Source organism: Dreissena polymorpha, chromosome 11 (assembly GCF_020536995.1).
Source record: "Dreissena polymorpha isolate Duluth1 chromosome 11, UMN_Dpol_1.0, whole genome shotgun sequence".
NCBI lineage: Eukaryota > Metazoa > Mollusca > Bivalvia > Myida > Dreissenidae > Dreissena > Dreissena polymorpha.
In genome coordinates this window covers 31,346,482-31,365,908 of record NC_068365.1, presented here as the reverse complement: position 1 = coordinate 31,365,908, position 19,427 = coordinate 31,346,482, and positions in this window count along the sequence as shown.

Below are 19,427 nucleotides of genomic sequence, written 5' to 3'. Positions count from 1 at the left end.
GGGAAATAATTCCTTAAATCACTATACTAGTGTGCAAAGAAAACGGGTTTCCTTATTACTTACTTTGAAATACGAAGAAATTTACCATATCTTTTAAGCACCTTAATTACTAAACGTTAAGTTATCAAACCCAAGCAAATATCATTGTTGAGAGGATATGTTACTGATTAATAATCCACACAAATATTATTGTTTGAGCAATCACAGTTATTTTCCTTTTCAATTCGATTCAACGCTTCATATTATCACCGAATCGGAGCGATAGCGGCAGTGAGGGTTCAGTGAAAGTTGGATATCACGCGCTTTGGCCACTCACAGACTAACGCGATTAGCTTATTGTGGACAGTTCATGCTTCACAAACAATATTACATTTTATTATATTTTCAATTGAACTAAATTCAATTTGGGAAATGTGTCAGGATTATAAATCCACAAACTGGATTTTTACTCTTAGCAAATAGATACTAAGACAACGACGATTTTTGCAATTTTGTTTTCAAAGTACTAGTATTCGCTATACTATTAATTGGTTCCAAAGAAAGCGAACACATTATTCAAAAGTACAGAATGCGGTTCGGGGTGTATTTTTTTTACCTTTTGGTTGTCTGGGCTCTTGATAGTCTTGGCGATAATGATACACACACGGAATATGATTTGCACAAGCGACTGTTCCAGCAATACAACTCGAACTTAATTCCACGTAAAATGACGTCATCGGACCCGTTTAACGTCGGCATCGAGCTCGACCTGATGTCAATCGATGAAATTAACGAGCTTCGACAAACTATCGCTATAACGGCATTTATAGAAATAGAGTGGACAGACAGTTTGCTAATATGGGAACCCTTGGAGTATTCTTATGTAACTTCAATAAATGCAAAAAGGTCAAAGACATATGGACTCCGGATATAGTTTTACGGAGAACGCTTGACAAACAGTCTGACATTATAGACGCAGATGGACATGCGGTGATTTATTCTGATGGTCGAGTAATAATGTGGCCGTACGGAAGGTACACTGTTTCTTGTAAAATACTTATTGGACAGTTCCCGTTCGACGAGCAGACGTGTTTATTCGATTTTATGTCATGGACTAACCCGAGCTCAAAGCTCGTTTTAAGCAGTGATTCAACGGAAATAACCACAGGTGCTTATTTTGAAAACGGCGAATGGACTCCCCAATAATATGCATTACGTTTCTAAACACGTTTTGTTTTATTTTGCCGTCGGATGGCGGAGAGCGGATGACGTTCTGCCTTTCCCTATTTGTTACACTGGCCGTGTTCATGAGTATTGTCAACGGGTCCCTCCCAGAATCATCGGACGAGGTGTCGAAATTCGGCGTCTACATATGTCTTAAACTGATCGACTGCGGCCTGTCAACCATTGCTACAGTTTTGTCGCTGAAATGCTTTTAAGAAAGCGACCACACACCTATACGTTCATGCGTCCGGTTGTTTGTAATGGCAATGTGCGTGCGAAAAAGTTATCAAATACATCACTATCGTGCCGATAATGAAGTAAAAGCAAATCAGAATGGCTACGAACTCATAACCGCGGCGATTGGTACGATCGACGACTGTGGAAAAAGTGATAAATGTATGTCCGATGGAAATGGAACGATACATCATTTACCTCCGGTTACCTGGAAAATGGTGTCCTTTGCGTTGGAGCTTAATTTTCATTTTGCGACAACATGTGCATGAAACATTTGGAAAAGTCACCATAATTATTTATGTCGGTAAATATGAACTTTGTATAAAAACTTAGTTTGTGCTATATATATATTTAATTTAGTTTTAAGACGCTAAATATGAAGCTTTTCCAAAAGTATTGATATCTTTGTAAAAAAAACATAAGCCGCTGTTTCACAATCCACAAAGTATGTATAAATCCATACTAGCAATATTGAACTGTTTAAAAAAAGCGAAAACAAAAACAAAAAACATTCAAGGAAAAGTAATGAGTCAGTAAAATTTTACATTATTGGCCTTTGTTTCTTTTTGTATTGCCTCCTTTGTGCGTTTGTTCTCCTGTTCTGCTGTCACCCTGTGTCTTGTCCTACAACTGTTTCATGCTGGAACACGACGGCATTTATATAATTTACATCAGAAGTACACAATACCGCGCAATGCAAACAAATACCAGTGGTGAAACAGTAATTTGGAAAGAAATAATAAAAACAGATATTGTGTTTTTATATTATACTACCATTGCTGTTCCACATAACCAAAGAGAACACAAATACGTGTATTTTTTACATATGTTTATCATTATTAACTGTGATCAGACAAAGAGTATTGCAATATGCGTTTTCTTACATTAAGGCATGCGTTGAAATTAAAGGCTTCTAAATGTGTCTTGTTTATATAATGATCATACTTACGGGCAGGTATAAAACCTATACTAGCTTCAATGCATCATTACTCTGATAAACGATCAAAAATTGTTTTGATACTTTTTGGGGCTCTCTGTATAATATGGTACTGACAAGAAAATGATTTGCATGAGAAAAATGTATGTAATTAGACCTTTAATCCTTTCTGTATCTTTTATTGCATATCAGAGTGCATTTCATTCTCATGACCATTGGCATAACCCTCCTTGTCTACCTGTACGAGATTAACCAATATTACAGTCTTAGTATTGACTTTATGCGTTGTTTACACATCTTGGAGGTACCCAGTTTCTACAATTCTGCTCTATTACAACTGATAAGCAATTCAATTAGTACTAGGATTATGCATGGTACTAAATGTAGTTTATTTGTTAATATTATATATTGGTCTTTATTACTGGATAACTTTGTGTGCGAACAGACGTGAATACTTTTGATTGTAAGCTAATGTTTGTTTGCCAGAGAAACTTCACTTTCCATTTTCTATATTGCTTGGATTATTATTGGGTCTGGAATAATGGGCAAGTTTTAGACGGCTAGCTACTTTTTGTCGTTTGAACCTTTTACATTTTATATTCGGTATTTCCGTGAATTTCACAATACCTCCTAGACTATTTAGTATCGTACACTCAGTTTAATACCTTATGTTCCTCTATAACTTGGTTTATTGGAAAATTTGTGTCCGATAAAACGAGGCGAACTTTGGCCCGCTAGCTTGCCAAAGTGGACATCTGCTGTGTCCGAACCAACGGGCAAATTTGGCCGCAAGGTCATGTTTGCCAGAGACACTATCTACACTTTCAATTATATATTTTTATATTTAATAAACAAGGTAATACTATTGAATTTGTATCACTACATTATCATTTGAATTATTGGATAACTTAATGTCAAACACAGTGGGCAAACTTTGGCCTTCAAGTTACTATGTAACATACCGGTATGCATTTTATTCCCTTAACATTTAGCACTAACACTAGTTTCGCGCTTATTATCATACTTTATTGTGTGCTCCCGCTCTTTCATAGTTTTGAGCAGCTCGTTTTACTTCTGTATCATGGCTTGCATAAGTTCAGAATTGGAAAATATAGAGGCAGTGAGGGTTTAATGAAAGTGTGATATCACGCGCTTTTGCCATTCACAGACTAACGCGATTGGCTTATTGAACATACGAATCGTTGCGTGTTGTAGTTTGATGTGTTGTTTGTGGACAGATCATGCTTCACAAAAATATTTTATATTTAATTATATTTTCAATTCTAATAATTTTAACTTGTGAAATGTGTCAGGATTATAATCCACAGACTGGATTTTTACTATTAGCAAATAGATACTAAGACAACTACGCTTTTTGCAATTTTGTTTTCAAAGAACTAGTATTCGCTAAACTATTAATTGGTTCCAAAGAAAGCGGACACGTTATTCAAGAGTACAGAATGCGGTTCGGGGTGTATTTTTTCTACCTTTTGGTTGTCTGGGCTCTTGAAAGTCTTGGCGATAATGATACACACACGGAATATGATCTGCACAAGCGACTGTTCCAGCAATACAACTCGAACATTATTCCACGTAGAATGACGTCATCGGACCCGCTTCACGTCCGCATCGAGCTCTACCTGATGACAATCGATGAAATTAACGAGCTTCGACAAACTATGGCCATAACGGCATTTTTAGAAATAGAGTGGACAGACAGTTCGCTTATTTGGGAACCCTTAGAGTATTCTAGTGTAACTTCGATAAATGTAAAGGTCAAAGAATATGGACTCCGGATATAGTTTTACGGAGAACGCTTGACAAACAGTCTGACTTTATAGACGCAGATGGGCATGCGGTGATTAATTCTGATGGTCGAGTAATAATGTGGCCGTACGGAAGGTGCACTGTTTCTTGTAAAATATTTATTGGACAATTCCCGTTTGACGAGCAGACGTGTTTATTCGATTTTATGTCATGGACTTTACCGAGTTCAAAGCTTGTTTTAAGCAGTTATTCAACGGAAATAACCACGGATGCTTATTTTGAAAACGGCGAATGGACGCTTAAACCCGGAAATGTTCACCACCAACGGAAGCCATACGGCGATGACACATGGGATCACGTAATCTTTACGTTGGAGTTACAGCGCAGATCACTCTTCTTCGTCATGAATATAATGCTTCCGATGATATGCATTACGTTTCTAAACACGTTTTGTTTTATTTTGCCGGCGGATGGCGGAGAGCGGATGACGTTTTGCCTTTCCCTATTCGTGACACTGGCCGTGTTCATGAGTATTGTCAACGGGTCCCTGCCAGAATCATCAGACGAGGTGTCGAAATTCGGCGTCTACATGTGTCTTCAACTGATCTGATGCGGCCTGTCAACCATTGCTACAGTTTTGTCCCTGAAATGCTTTCAAGAAAGCGACCACACACCTATACGTTCATGCGTCCGGTTGTTTGTAATGGCAATGTGCGTGCGAAAAAGTTATCAAATACACCACTTACGTGCCGATAATGAATTAAAAGCAAATCAGAATGGCGGCGAACTCATAACCACGGCGATTGGTACGATCGACGACTGTGGAAGAAGTGATAAATATATGTCCGATGGAAATGGGACTATACATCATTTACCTCCGGTTACCTGGAAAATGGTTTCCTGTGCGTTGGATAGATTTTGTTTCATAGCCTCAATAATTTGGCACGTAGTTCTATTAAGCGTTCTGTGGGCCGTCTTGATTTCATAAAAACGCGATGGATTGAATCATAGCTGCAAGATTAGCTACAATCCGACGGCTCTTATCTAAAACAGAATCATAGATAGAAAGATAAAAAGACGATACCTTGATGAATTTTATTCGCTAACAATTTTATTTATCACGTGGGTTTGTAATTAAACATTAGCGATGGACAACATTTATATGTAAATATGCCGTCAGGGTTGTCGTTGTTTGTTGACCAATGAACAACGTTTATTTGACATTGTGTCCAAATAAGTAGCTTCTCAACTAACATGTCTACGTATGCGCTTTGTTTGATGGGAAGCTTAATTTTCATTTTGCGACAACATGTGCATGAAACATTTGGAAAAGTCACCATAATTATTTATGTCGGTAAATATGAACTTTGCATAAAAACTTATTATGTTTTTTATAAATTTATTTAATTTAGTTTTGAAGACGCTGAATATGTAGCTTTTCCAAAATTATTGATATCTTTGTAAAAAAAAAATAAGCCGCTGTTTCACAATCCACAAAGTATGAATAAATCCATACTAGCAATATTAATCTGTTTAAAAAACAGCGAAAACAAAAAAAACCTTAAAGGAAGAGTAATGTATCAGTGAAATTCTACATTATTGGCTTTTGTTTCTTTTTCTTTGGCCTACGTTGGGCGCTTGTTCTCCAGTTCTGCTGTCACCCTGTGTCTTGTCCTACAACTGTTCCATGCTGGAACACGACGGCATTTATATAATTTACATAAGAAGTAAAAAATACCGCGCAATGCAAACAAATGCCAGTGGTGTAACAGTAATTTGGAAAGAAATAATAAATACAAATATTATGTTTTTATATTATACTAGCATTGCTGTTGCACATAACCAAAGAGAACACAAATACATGTATTTTTTCATATGTTAATCATAATTAACTGTGATCCGACAAAAATCTTGCAATATACCTTTTCTTACATTACGCCATGCGTTGAATTGTAAAGGCTTCCGAATGTGTCTTGTATATATAATGTCCATACTTTCTGGCAGGTATATTAGCTTCAATGCATCAGTACTCTGATAAACTATTAAAAGGTGTTTTTAATACTTTTTGGGGCAAATGATTTGCATGAGAAAAATGTGTGTAATTATACCTTTAATCCTTTCTGTATCTTTTATTGCATATCAGAGTGCATTTCATCCTCATGACCATTGGCATAACCCTTTTTGTCTACCTGTACAAGATCAACCAATATTACAGCCTTCGTATTTACTGTATGCGTTGTTTGCACATCTTGGAAGTACCCAGTTTCTACAATTCTGCTCTATTTCAACTTTCAAGCAATTCAACTAGTAATAAGATTGTGCATGGTACTAAATGTAGTTTATTTGTTAATATATATTGGTCCTCATTACTGGATAACTTTGTGTCCGAACAGATGTGGATACTTTTGAATGTAAGCTAATGTTTCTTTGCCAGAGAAACTTCACTTTCTTTTTTTTTCTGTATTGCTGGGATTATTATTGTGTCTTAAACAGCGGGTATGTATTGGACCGCCAGCTTCTTTTTGTCGTTTGCACCTTTTACATTTTTTATTCAGTATTTCCGTGAATTTCACAATACCTCTCAGACTATTTCGTATCGTACATTCAGTTTAATACCTTTTGTTCCTCTATACCTTGGCTTATTTGACAACTTTGTGTCCGAGAGAAAAAAAGAGAGCCGGCGTATGAGCGATGAACTAAATTCTGAAGTACAAAGGTGAGTTTTTCGTTTAATTTAATAAGCATTATTTTTGCAAGAAGTTTTGTTTGAAAAATCCTCTATGCATTTCTTAACTTAAGCAATTGGCATTAATAACATTAATTAAAGAAGATCTCTTGAAAAATACAAAATAATTTCCTCGCCCTTATGTATAATCGCCCACATGCGCTACCAAAATATAAAAATTTAGTGTTAACAACTAAAGCGGTTAGTGCAATACTTAACAATTGTCATTTGATTTCATTTATTAAAGTTTTAATCGAAAGATGTAAGAATTTTATTTATTAATAAGTACAAACTTCGGAGTTATAACAAAGTCGTTGTTTTCTTTGTTCTTCTTTTTCAGAAGACTAACCGTTACTATAATTCGCACAAATATATCGTTTCTAAATATATCAAACCGCAAGTATGACACACAGTCTAAGATTTTCATTTATATAAGTCTTCGGTAAACGGTTTATGACAACGGTAGAAGGTGATTCCATGCGCGAATATTATTAAAAGTTAGCAAGATTTATTATGTTCAAATAATTTTTTTCTAAGTCAAATTAATGGCTTATAGAAATAGGAAAATGCATAGTTGACAGTTTAGAGGTAAATTTGAGTTTAATTCGCTATGTTTTGCGCTAGTTGTTTTAATATTGCTCAGCATTATTGTGCAAATTAAAATCAATGCAATCCTTTTAGTTAATTGTGTATACGTTGTTCTTTAGAGAAATTGAATAGATTATTCATTCAAACCAGTATGATGTATTGTTTTTTGTTGTTCATCATAGTCTGTTGCATATTTCCCTGCAATAAAACATGCTTTTAATTTATCCCCCTTTGACTATACAATTCGAACCAAACAGACAGTGTTTTAATTTAAAAAGATACATGCTATTTTGACCGAGATGTTTTTGATTTGTTACAGTTATTTTATCAAAGTTTTCGAATGAAAAACATACGCATATGGTGTATTGCTGATATTGAAGTTATATATCACGGTTAATACATAAGGGCGACATTTTCAAATAATTGTGTTCTGTGAAGGTGTGATTTATATGAAGTTTGTGCAATCATTGTTTCATACAAGCATTACATTTATTTTAGCACAAATCTAATAAGTTTCATCAATCCATGTATTAAACGAATCTCTCGGATGTTAAAAGAGTACAATGACATTATTAATCGCACACTAGTTTGCATTGAACTGTTTAATTATAAATGAGTTGTCCATGTAATAAGCGTTCAACGTGCGAGATTCGAAACAAAATTCTTTATATAAGCTTATTTCACGAATGTTTAGTTTAGATCCGGCCGGTTTATTCGATGACCCAATGATAATGCAATATTGACAATTGGTGTTTGCCGAGAATAAAAGCATAGAAGATTAGGTAAGAGGTACTAGTGATTTTCATACAATTTCAGCATTACTTACACGTGTAGGCCAATGACGTCCTCATTTTTTTCAAATGTTAATGTTTTATCAGAGCCAATTCAATTTCAATTTATCATGTACAGAAAAAGTATACGAAATAGAATTTAAACCGGCATTTGGATCCATGTAAGTTATAAACAACCGTCGAACATGCATACATTATTAGATTTGGTCAGACGAAATTGCTTCTATATTGTCTTTGTTTATTTTTTAAATGTCCTTAAACGTACCAATTATACTTTCATGAAACTAAATTTAAAATGTTATTCTAAATTAGAGGCCAGTTTGATAAGACTTTCTGTAAGCGTAAATTGATTTCACTTCAATATAATAATGATCAGAAAATAAATTAGTTATTGATAGATAATTGATTCCTTGTCCTCATGGATTCGTTTATGCTACTAGTGCATGGGTCATCAAACAAACAAGAAATGTCTTATCTAAATAAACTGATGGAATTAAGTGTAGCGCCTTTTTAAATATTTTCCTTTTTATTTGAATTACAAATATGTTTATAATCAATATGGTTATATGTAATTGAAGCTCTTTACAGCAGCATCCTATGGCGATATCGACTGGACCGACCGGTCAATAGAAATTTATATTTGAATAACTCGAGATAACTTGCTTTAAATCGACATTAATCAATAAATACAAAATATAATGTACTATCAGATAAATAACTGCATCTAAACTAGATGTTGGTCCATGATGATGATGATGATGATGATGATGATGATGATGATGATGATGATGATGAGAATGATGATGATGATGATGATGATGATGGTGGTGGTGGTGGTGGTGATGATGATGATGATGATGATGATGGTGATGATGATGATGATGATGATGATGATGATGATGATGATGATGATGATGATGATGATGATGACATAATGAACACAAATCGTAACCAGAGCACCATGTGGACAATTACCCCAATGTCGACAGTAGTGAAAAAACATGAAACATGAAGAAAATTCATTTTTTTAATAGATAAAAAACTAATGTTATTGTGAATGGTGTTATTGTTTCACGAAACCTCAATATGATCGGTTTTTACGTTGACTGTATTAAGAATCATCAGTTAACTTCCCTCTTTTGGTAGGCGAACACACACACTTAAAAAAGACTAAATCTATTAAAACGCCTGATTACTCAATCAAAATAATAAATATGAGACAAAAACACTTAGTGTATTAAAATACAATTTGCAAATGTTCCATGTCATTTATTTTCCACAAAATGCCCTAAAGCACATCTAATTACATTAAATTTCCATAATAAATCGCTGTCTCGAAAATACCAATAGAATGCCTCATTCGCTATGTCATATACAAAATAAAAATAAAAGAAGTATTTTACTTGTTTGACTGCATAGGGTTTACTAACAAGTGCGGAAACATTCGACCATACACAGACAAAAGTCATCTCTATTTATCCTTTTTTATGAGAGATTTTGTTTCACGCTACATATAAAAGATTAATTTTTAGAAATAAAACACGCCGTTTTATCAATAGGAAGATATTTGTCTTCAACATTTTCACCATAAATTATATGTGTCTTTATATTTAACATATATGAATGTTCTTTTTAGAAAATAATAAAACCTTAAAATAATCAACAGACAAAATTAAAAGGATCCTTATTTACATATATATATCTTTGTGAACTGAACGGGTCAATGACGATGCATGGCCTGACGGTAGTAACTTTCCTCACAAATACATGGCAAATTTTTCTATCAATTCACAAATTAAAGGGCGCGCTTGCCAACGTTTTAAAGAGAAATGCACTTGTAAAATTAAGTTAAAGTAACATTATAATTGACAAGAGAACATAAAATATTATCTGATATTCATCTTCAATTACTAAATTAAACATCGACGATGCTGAACTAGATTAATAGTACCCAATACGCACTAGACGCATTTAATATTGCCTGATGGGTGTTCGAGGGATAATGACTATGATTGTCTTGGTCTTTGACAAAGAGATAAGTGATACAAATATAAAGTGGACGCCTTTCATTCTTTCAACTTTCAACAAATTAACACATTTCTCTTATGACACGTCGGTTTCATTTTTATTTTTTTATTATAGACGACATGCGGTTTTGATCAAAACTGTTCACAAAACTGATGATTAAAACACTTTAGGATTGGTTTTTAAGTTTTGATTATTACCGTAAACAACTTCAAAACTATGCTAAAACATGCCTACATGTATACTGTGCAATTTATGTCGTACATGTAATTTAATATAAATTAAGTCAGTCTGTAGGAATCAATTATTTGCCATGAACCGTGTGGTGTTTTGCCTTTTCTATTGCACTTTTCTGTTGATGACCTGCGTCGATAAGTAATACAGAGAATATGTCAACTCGCTTTCGAGTTGATACTCAAGATACACGAGCATTTCAAAACAGGCGATTTGATTTCGATTTCGGGTATAGGATATCATATAACTGAACAGTTTGTGCCTGGAACCCAAAACAGCAGCTACAACGCAAGTTATGTTAACACGTCCAGGGTAATTCATGGTAAAATATTGTACAATCCTTAATTAAGTGGTATTCTTTGCTTAATAACACGGTGTGCAGTATGTTAAGTTGCATTACATAACTAATATTACTCCTGTCTATTACACTTTAAAATTAAATAATATCCCTTTTAAAAAGTAGACCTCAATGAAGGCGTTTTTGTATGCTGAAAGCAGAATTGCCAAGACTTTGCCAAGCTTTTCAGGTAACAACCTACATCTGTCGTGGATGAAGGTTTACGAAAATCAACATTATAATTAATCGATATGAAACAGTTCAAAAGGGCTTTAAGTAATATGGTCCGCGGAATGAAATTGGTTGTTTCAAACATATACAAGACACGAGAGATAATCTTTGCAATTCTGACATTGCGGTGAGCCATGTAACTGACATCTTTGTGATACATATTTATTCAGAAACTAATGTTAATACTGGATCCGTATAAGGCCAGTGTGAGCAGCGAAAAATCTCATACAGCTGATGAGTATTGAACGGTAGTGTCACAAGTTATTGTGTTTACGTATCACGTGGACAAAAATACTGTCAGTGTTATAGATTATGCTTTTTATTCAATATATACTTCGTAAAGTAAAACAAATATAAGCAAACAGCGCAGACCCTGTAAGACGCCGCATCATGCGGCGTCTCATCTGGGTCTACGTTGTTTGCTAAGGCCTTTTTTCTATACGCTAGGAATAAATGGGTTAATTAAACAAGTGGCTTGTATCCAACTACATATGTTACCTTTACCCTTAGAACTTAGGCTCATGCTGAATTCTATTTTTTGGTCTGTGCACGGTCTAGTTTTCTAAGTTATACATAATAATGTACAAATCTGTGTTTTGCAAACCTCAATTAATAGGCTGACCTTATTGCCTTAATGAATGCTATTAATTGTAATTTCGGTGTGCAACAGAGAGTATGTCGATAAACGAATGAGGGAGACAATGAGAAAAGGCTATCAGATTGGATTTTTAAGTACACTCTTTCAAATAATTTTCCCGTTAAGATAAAAACATTGTTTAAAAATATTCAGATGCTTTTCGCCCATGTGTATATTTTAATTAACATGTATCGAAGCAGTATAACGATTAGTTATTCATAAATAAACTTAAAAATATATTATAAATCCTCTGTATAATAAATATGTTTTATTTTTAAGAAAAAAACAACGGCTATTTATTGAACGAAAGCTCATTTTGACTCGGCTTTGACTCGGCCTACTGTTAAAAAGTTACCAGAAGGAAAATTGATAATGTTGGTTAATTACACGTGATAACCTTTGTTCGACAAATACTCTGTTGTTAAGGTTTGTATCTTATTGAAGGAATCAGTTTATATAAACAAAGTTTATAAGGTAGGAACCAATGCCATGGCTTTCAAAATAACGTAGTAACGAATGTCCGGGTTGGCAAAGAAATGTAGGAACGATTGTCCGGGGAGTCAAAATATCGTAGGAACGAATGTCAGGGTTGTCAAAACAACGTAGGAACGAAAGTCCGCCTTGTAACAGGCAACATTTTCAAAGGCAATTAGAATAATATTAATAATATTTATATTGTTTACTAACACCTTTTCGTATGTTATAATGAAATATACACAATAAAAATATACCGGTAATATGCTAATGGTTCTGTGCATGGATTATAATTATTAGTATTGTTTTCATATACAATGAATAGCTTGGCCTTCCTCAGTAATGATAATTATCTGGATTATATTTAAGGTCACACAGAAAGGTTTGCTATCTTATTATCTTAACTTTCACAAATATCCATGGCAACCAGCCGATCAGGATCTCAAATTGACAACAGTTACCAGTGCTGTGTACTATTCCATACATATCTGCCAAGTGTGTCATGTTTATGGCTATTTGGGTATTGAATTGTGCTTCATCAGTGGATATACCACATTTTGATTATGACACAGCATTGTATCAGATAGATAAGAGATTAGCCCTCGCCTAATTACACCCACTTTGCATCATTAACATATATCACTATCAGACCAGTGCTACAGCTAGGCCGAACAAAGGGCACCTTTAACTTTAATAATATCATATTGCGATTTCTTTTCGTACATGCATTCATACAAAAATACATATGTTGCATAGTTCATAGAGTAGATATCCTATAAATTGATGTTATCGAATGTATAGAAAAAAGCAAAAGGGTTGGGTAACAAGTTTTAAAAACATTCGAAGACGACCCTTCCCAGTATTTCCGATTCGGTAAAAAGGTACATTCAAAGTGCACATTGTGATTGTAAAATAAAAAAATCCAGTAAGTAAATTGATAGACTTTAGCTGACGACAAAAAACATTTGGGAAAATGTATTAACAAAGGTAATTTTGTTCACTGTTTTACATTCCAAATGGTTAAGAGAAAAAATGTAAACTAAGTTTAAAGAGAATGTTATAATATTACAATTAACTAAACTCTACAAACTACAATATAGCACATAAGCTACCGCGAGAAAGCTTGAACTCTGTATAATAAAATGGAACAAGCGATAAACGTTGAAAATTTGTTTACAGTCAAAAATTTATATGAACCTGTTCGAAGTCTTAATATATCGTTGAACTTCCAAAAATAACACATTGTTTTGGTTATCAGTTAGTTTTGGGATACCGTATAATAGTTTGTTTGTATTAAGAGTGTGGTATGGACGAGTGTTGGTTAAAAGCACGATACGTTGCTCGGAAAAAAGAGGACATTTGAAGAAGAAATGATCTACGTCTTCGACAGGACTATTACAAGCGCATTATGGATTGTCACGTAGGTGGTTTAAGTATTAATCGGAATTTAAGTCGCTACAGTGGTTTCTTAGCCGTGCATGTTAAATTTGTTGCTTTCGTTCGCCAACTAAGAAAAACGAAGGAACTATAGGAGGATTGTACTTTCGCTTTACTGCACTTTTAAAACTAGAAAGCGTTTGGTAAAGACCTTGTATCGATGTCAAGTTCGTTCCATAACTTAAGAGACGAAGATATAGTTGAATTCGAGTAAATCGCAAGTCTGCGGGCAATTGTTGCATAGTCGCCACGATTACATAACAAGTAACGAATGTTATCTGTTGTGGCTGGACATTATCGTTTAAATATTGTTGTAAGGCACCTTTATTGTGTTTATATACGAAAACAAGTTTTTGAATTTTCCGTCTGTCATCGAGAGAAACCCAACCAATTTCATTTAGAAGTAGAGTAATTTTAAATGATATTGTTAATCCTGTTACAATACGAGCTGCATCCAATTGAATTTTGGCAAATAGTTCTTTTTCGTATTTTGCGCAGTTGTCCCAAACAATGGACGCATACTCTAATAAAGGTCTTAGATATGAAACGTATATCTGATTAAGTGTTTCCCGCTTGAGTTTGTATTTTAGCATTCTCATGGATCCAAGTATTTGGGAAGCTGATTTTGTAATATTGTCAATATGTTTGTGCCACGAACCGTCATCACTAAGCGTAATTCCGAGATGTTTATGTTCTTTTACAAAAAAATAAATGGGTTTCGTCGAAAGTTAAATTTGGACGTTTTTGACTTTTCAAGAGACTGAAAAACATAACTTCCGTTTTCAAGGGATTAAACTGGATCAGCCATTTCTTTGCCCATTGGTTTATGCAGTCTAGGTCATGATTTAAAACACTCTCAATAATAGCTGTGTCATTTGAGGAAACAGATAGTGAAGAGTCGTCAGCAAAAAGGCGACTTATGCTAAGAAGTGATTCAGAGCTATCATTAACATAAATTAAAACAAGGGACAAAATTGTCACAAAACCAGGTTTTCATTGTGAAAAAAAATCTGATTAAGGGAGACAACTCAAACTGAACTTTTGAAATCAACAAACAAAATTAACCCCCTTTGTAAGTTTGTTTCAAAATAAATCTATTTTAAGTTGTGGTGACATTGACATTGGAGATATTGACGTGATTCTTTCGTGCGACACACCGTCCCATGATGGTGAACAAATGTGCCAAATAATTGTAAAATCTCACAATGAATGACATAGTTATGGCCCAGAGAAGCTCATTTATTGCAAATTTTGACCTTTGAACTCAAAGTGTGACCTTGACCTTGGAGATATCGACGTAATTATTTCGCGCGACACACCGTCCAATGATGGTGAACAAATGTGCCAAATGATTTTGAGTTATGGCCCGGACAAGCTTGTTCCGCCCGCCCGCCAGCCCGCCAGCCCGCCAGCCAGCCAGCCCGCCAGCCAGCCAGCCCGCCCGCATTCGCCAATCTATTAACCAGTTTTTTCCTTCGGAAAACCTGGTTAAAAAAGAAGAGGCCCTAATACAGAGCCTTGTGGAACGCCTGCATTGATATTTAATGATCGGGAAAACGACAATCCGATAACAACTTTCTGAGCTCTATTGGACAAATAGCTGGATATCCACGCAATACTATTTCCTGAAAACCCAAGTTCTTTCAGTTTATGTATAAGACCTTTCTGCCAAACCCTGTCGAAGGCTTTACTTATGTCGCAATAAACGATACAAGTAGATTGTTTTTTTATCAAATGATTTACATATTTGATTATACATGCCAATTAGTTGGTAAACAGTAGAATGACCTGGTAAAAAACCTGACTGATTCTTGTATATAAGTTTATTTGTGTGTAGGTAGTTGTTGAGGTATTTGAAAACAACCCTTTCGAATACTTTTCCAACACAGCTTATAAGGGAAATAGGTCGATAATTCGAAGGAATAAAGTTTTTTTCATCTTTTTTAAAGAGAGGCTTTCCAGAAGGATGAAAATAGGTTTTTGTGTATCGATCTGTTAAAAATAATTGATAGTGGCTTACTAATTGATTTAGATGTTTCTTTTAATAATTTATGACTAATAACATCAGGACCATTAGCTTTTTTAATGTCTAAATTGCATAGAACATCGATCACGTCTTGTTCAGAAATAAAAATGTCGTCAAACGTGTCCCGTGTTTTTCGGTGTAATTGTGGTACGTCATGATCGCGATCATCAGTTGTAGATATTGATACAAAATAATTATTTAATGTATTGGCCTTTTCAATGTCAGTAACCGAATACGATTCATCTGGGTTCACCAGCGGAGGGATACTATTAAAACTATTTGCATGTTCTTTCACTAGCATTTTTACCGTTTTCCAATATTGGCGTGGATTAGTTTATTTACAATCGGCAAGCCCAATTTCAAGAGTATTGAAGAAGCATTTTTAGCATATTTTTTCATATTATTGACTTTGTTTCGTAGATGTTTATATGCTGACCAATCAGAAGCTTTACCAGATTTTATAGCAACACGCTTTTGTCTGTCCCTATGGCGGTATGTTTAACGTATTGATGAGTTATACCAAGGACGATCGTTTGGTCGAATAGTGACATCGGAAGACGGAATTAACTGGGAAGCTTATTGAAGAAATACATTTGTAAATCTGAGTACAGTTTGGTTTAGATCACCCGTGTGTAAAAAGGACCAGTCGTATGACGTTATTGCAGCATTAAGCTCCCCAAAATTCGCATACTGGTAGCGCCATATTTTTGTTTGGTAAGGAGCATTTTTGGGTAAGTCAATATTAATATATATGTATGTACCAAAATAACCACTTATTGATTTATCAGTTTCAAAAATTCCTGAATGTAAATGCTGCAATGAGTTTGTTATAGCAATGGGGTCTATTAGTGTATTAGTACATTCGGTCACTCTGGTTGGTTCGTTAATTACGTTAGATAAGTTATTTAAACACAAAATATCTTTAAATTTGTGGTTGGATGGATTTAATTGGTTTTCGTTAATATCGCCAACAATAATTATATTGTTACAAAGGCCATAATTATGCTTGATCAAGGCATGTTTCAAATCGATCCCAAAATTCAGAAGCAGTATTAGGAGCACGATACACATTACAAATTAAAAAGGACTTGGAGTTGTCGAAAATTTTTGTCCATATAGATTCTGGTAAGATTATTTCTAGGTTAGATAATCGGGTGGGTCGAACTGATGACGAAACATACGTCAATAAGCCCCCCTGAATGATTAGTATTATGTTTTCGAAAAATACAATCATGACCCTCTAAGGATAGAGTTTCGTTAATGATGTCACCTGACAGTTTCGTTTCTGTGAAGCATATTATGTCGAAATCTAAGAAATTGTCCCGAATATATTCAAACTTGTTTCGAATACTTATTATGTTTTGATGTAATATTGACAGGCTGCATGCTTGAGGGGTTACATGAGATGGCCAAGGATTGAGTGCAATGTCACCCAACAGTAACAATAGCAATAATATTATGTAATGGTGGATAGAGTACATGCAAGGTTGTCCACGCGAACATGTAAAGTAATTGAGTTTAGATCTGCCAATGTAAAAGGACGGTGCTGATAATGGTTTGCATTTTGTACTTCATTTAGCACGTATATAAAGTGAAACCATGCGTACATAAATATAACGCCCCCTGAACAGATGCAAACTCTTTGATATAACACTGAAAATATATGTTATTATGTTACGATACATGTATTTCCATGGATGCACATGTTTAATGTAAGTTGTAAGATATCGCTGCAAACATATATAAAAGCCCCCAATTGTTGATCGATATTGCGTTATGTCAATCATCTATGTGTGTAAAGATACACACTAAGTAAAACTATCAACACAATGGGGACCTTTAAATAAGAGCAAGAGACCGGGTGGGGGAAAACAACACAAGTGGAGCAATCTGGTACATTAAGCATTATAAAAGAAAATACAAGAAAAGCTAGTTTGCATAGCAGAACAAAAAGAAAAGACGAAAAAAGAAAAATAAACAAAACAGTACAATGAATACAATTGTACATTTTGAATCAGTGATAACGGAAAAGATAATCAAAAGGCGCTCATGTTTAAAACAAACTACAGCAACGCAAAATCTACGATGGAAAACTTCCATACAATACTTCGGATTATATTCTAAATCGTGAATTTCGTGGAGAAGCTTATTTTCAAACCACAGGTGTATTGATAGCCAATGAGTGAAATTACAAACAGCATTACTTTTAATCATTGATATCTGAGTGTTTGAACAAACAATATCTCGATAGACATTTTGAATAAATACTGTAAGCGCAGCTAGTTTTACAGGTAGTATACACTGATTGCTACAGCGGTAAACCTGGTGCGTATGACCGAAAGATTTTAACGCGCAGGTAAATTTCGAAATTTACACGAATACGAAAGCCCCAATATTACTGAATGGACAAAAATGTTTTAATAAAAACAGTGCTATTCAGAGCCTCTGGCTATTATTGTTAACGTACACACGCAGTCATCCGGTTAAATGGCCAAATATCAAAGTCGTGTTTAACCGAGTTATTTGTGTACTTAACATTGCACGATGACGGAAATTTAAAGCGCTTACATGACGTGTCGTGTTTATAGATAGAAACGGCAATAGATTGCATAAAATACATAAATATTATACTTGAAAGCGTTTCAGTAATTAATTATAGGAACATTTTCTAATTAAAAATGGAAATATATGGTCTTCATAAAACCAGGACGATATATTTCAGTAATTACCTGTGTACTAAGGACAGGGTTAAGAAGTAGCAGTGAGGTTTACATGTTGAAGTCAAAAATAATTTCGTCATTTGCTTACACGTTCGGTACCCAGATGGGGGTATATGATAGTTTATGGAAGAGCCAGGGGATGATACGACGGTTCCATACCATTGCAGATGGCATCGATGGCATCGAGGTCTTTGATCTGGTCTTTCCGTTCATGGCCGTTCAGCACCATTAACCCGTAGATGTTACCACCAGCAACCCAGGTCGATGTAAGTTTGTGGTCGCGCTTAAGTGCACGGGCTTCGAAGGACAGCAGCGAGCGGAACGTCGTAAGAGAGTCTAGTATAAACAGCCATTTTCCAAAGGACTTCCGGGCGTTGAAAACCCGCTGCCTGGCTTTGGAATTTGTAAACTTGAGGGCACCTGTCGCACCAAGGCCCCACCCTGCCCCCCTTGCACTAACACCACACCCTAGTTTTGATTTCATCACATTATTATACCGGAAATTGTACTTGAAGTTCCAATACATTTATAAAAAAATCACACTGAAACTAGTTTTACTTATTATTGGAACAGTGCTTTAAATGAAAATACATGTAACGTGTTATATTTGAAAATTTGCAACAGAGATAATATGACAGTGCGCGCAATAGTGCCCTTTCATAAATTATCATCAATTATTCTTACTAAAATTGCGAAAAATATCACATCTAAAGCGCTATAACGCCGGTTTGTTCCTGAGGGCGAATGAACTTGGGATCTTCCTACGTCACTCCCGGTTTATATGAAAATGGCGAGTAGATCGGAATGAACGAAACTTCGCGACTTTTTCATGTTCGTTCTCGCTAATAACACCGTTATTAAATCGAAGTGAGGTGCGATAATGTTTTTATATGGACAAAATTCGATAAATAAAAGGTTTTTAACGGATTTAAAAAAATGACATATCTCCTTTTACCATAAAGCGTGTGTAATTCCGTTCAAATACTTCAATCATACCATTATACGAAAGCTAGTTACCTGAGTGTTTGATAGTTTTACATACTTCAAAAATGCTTCTTTAT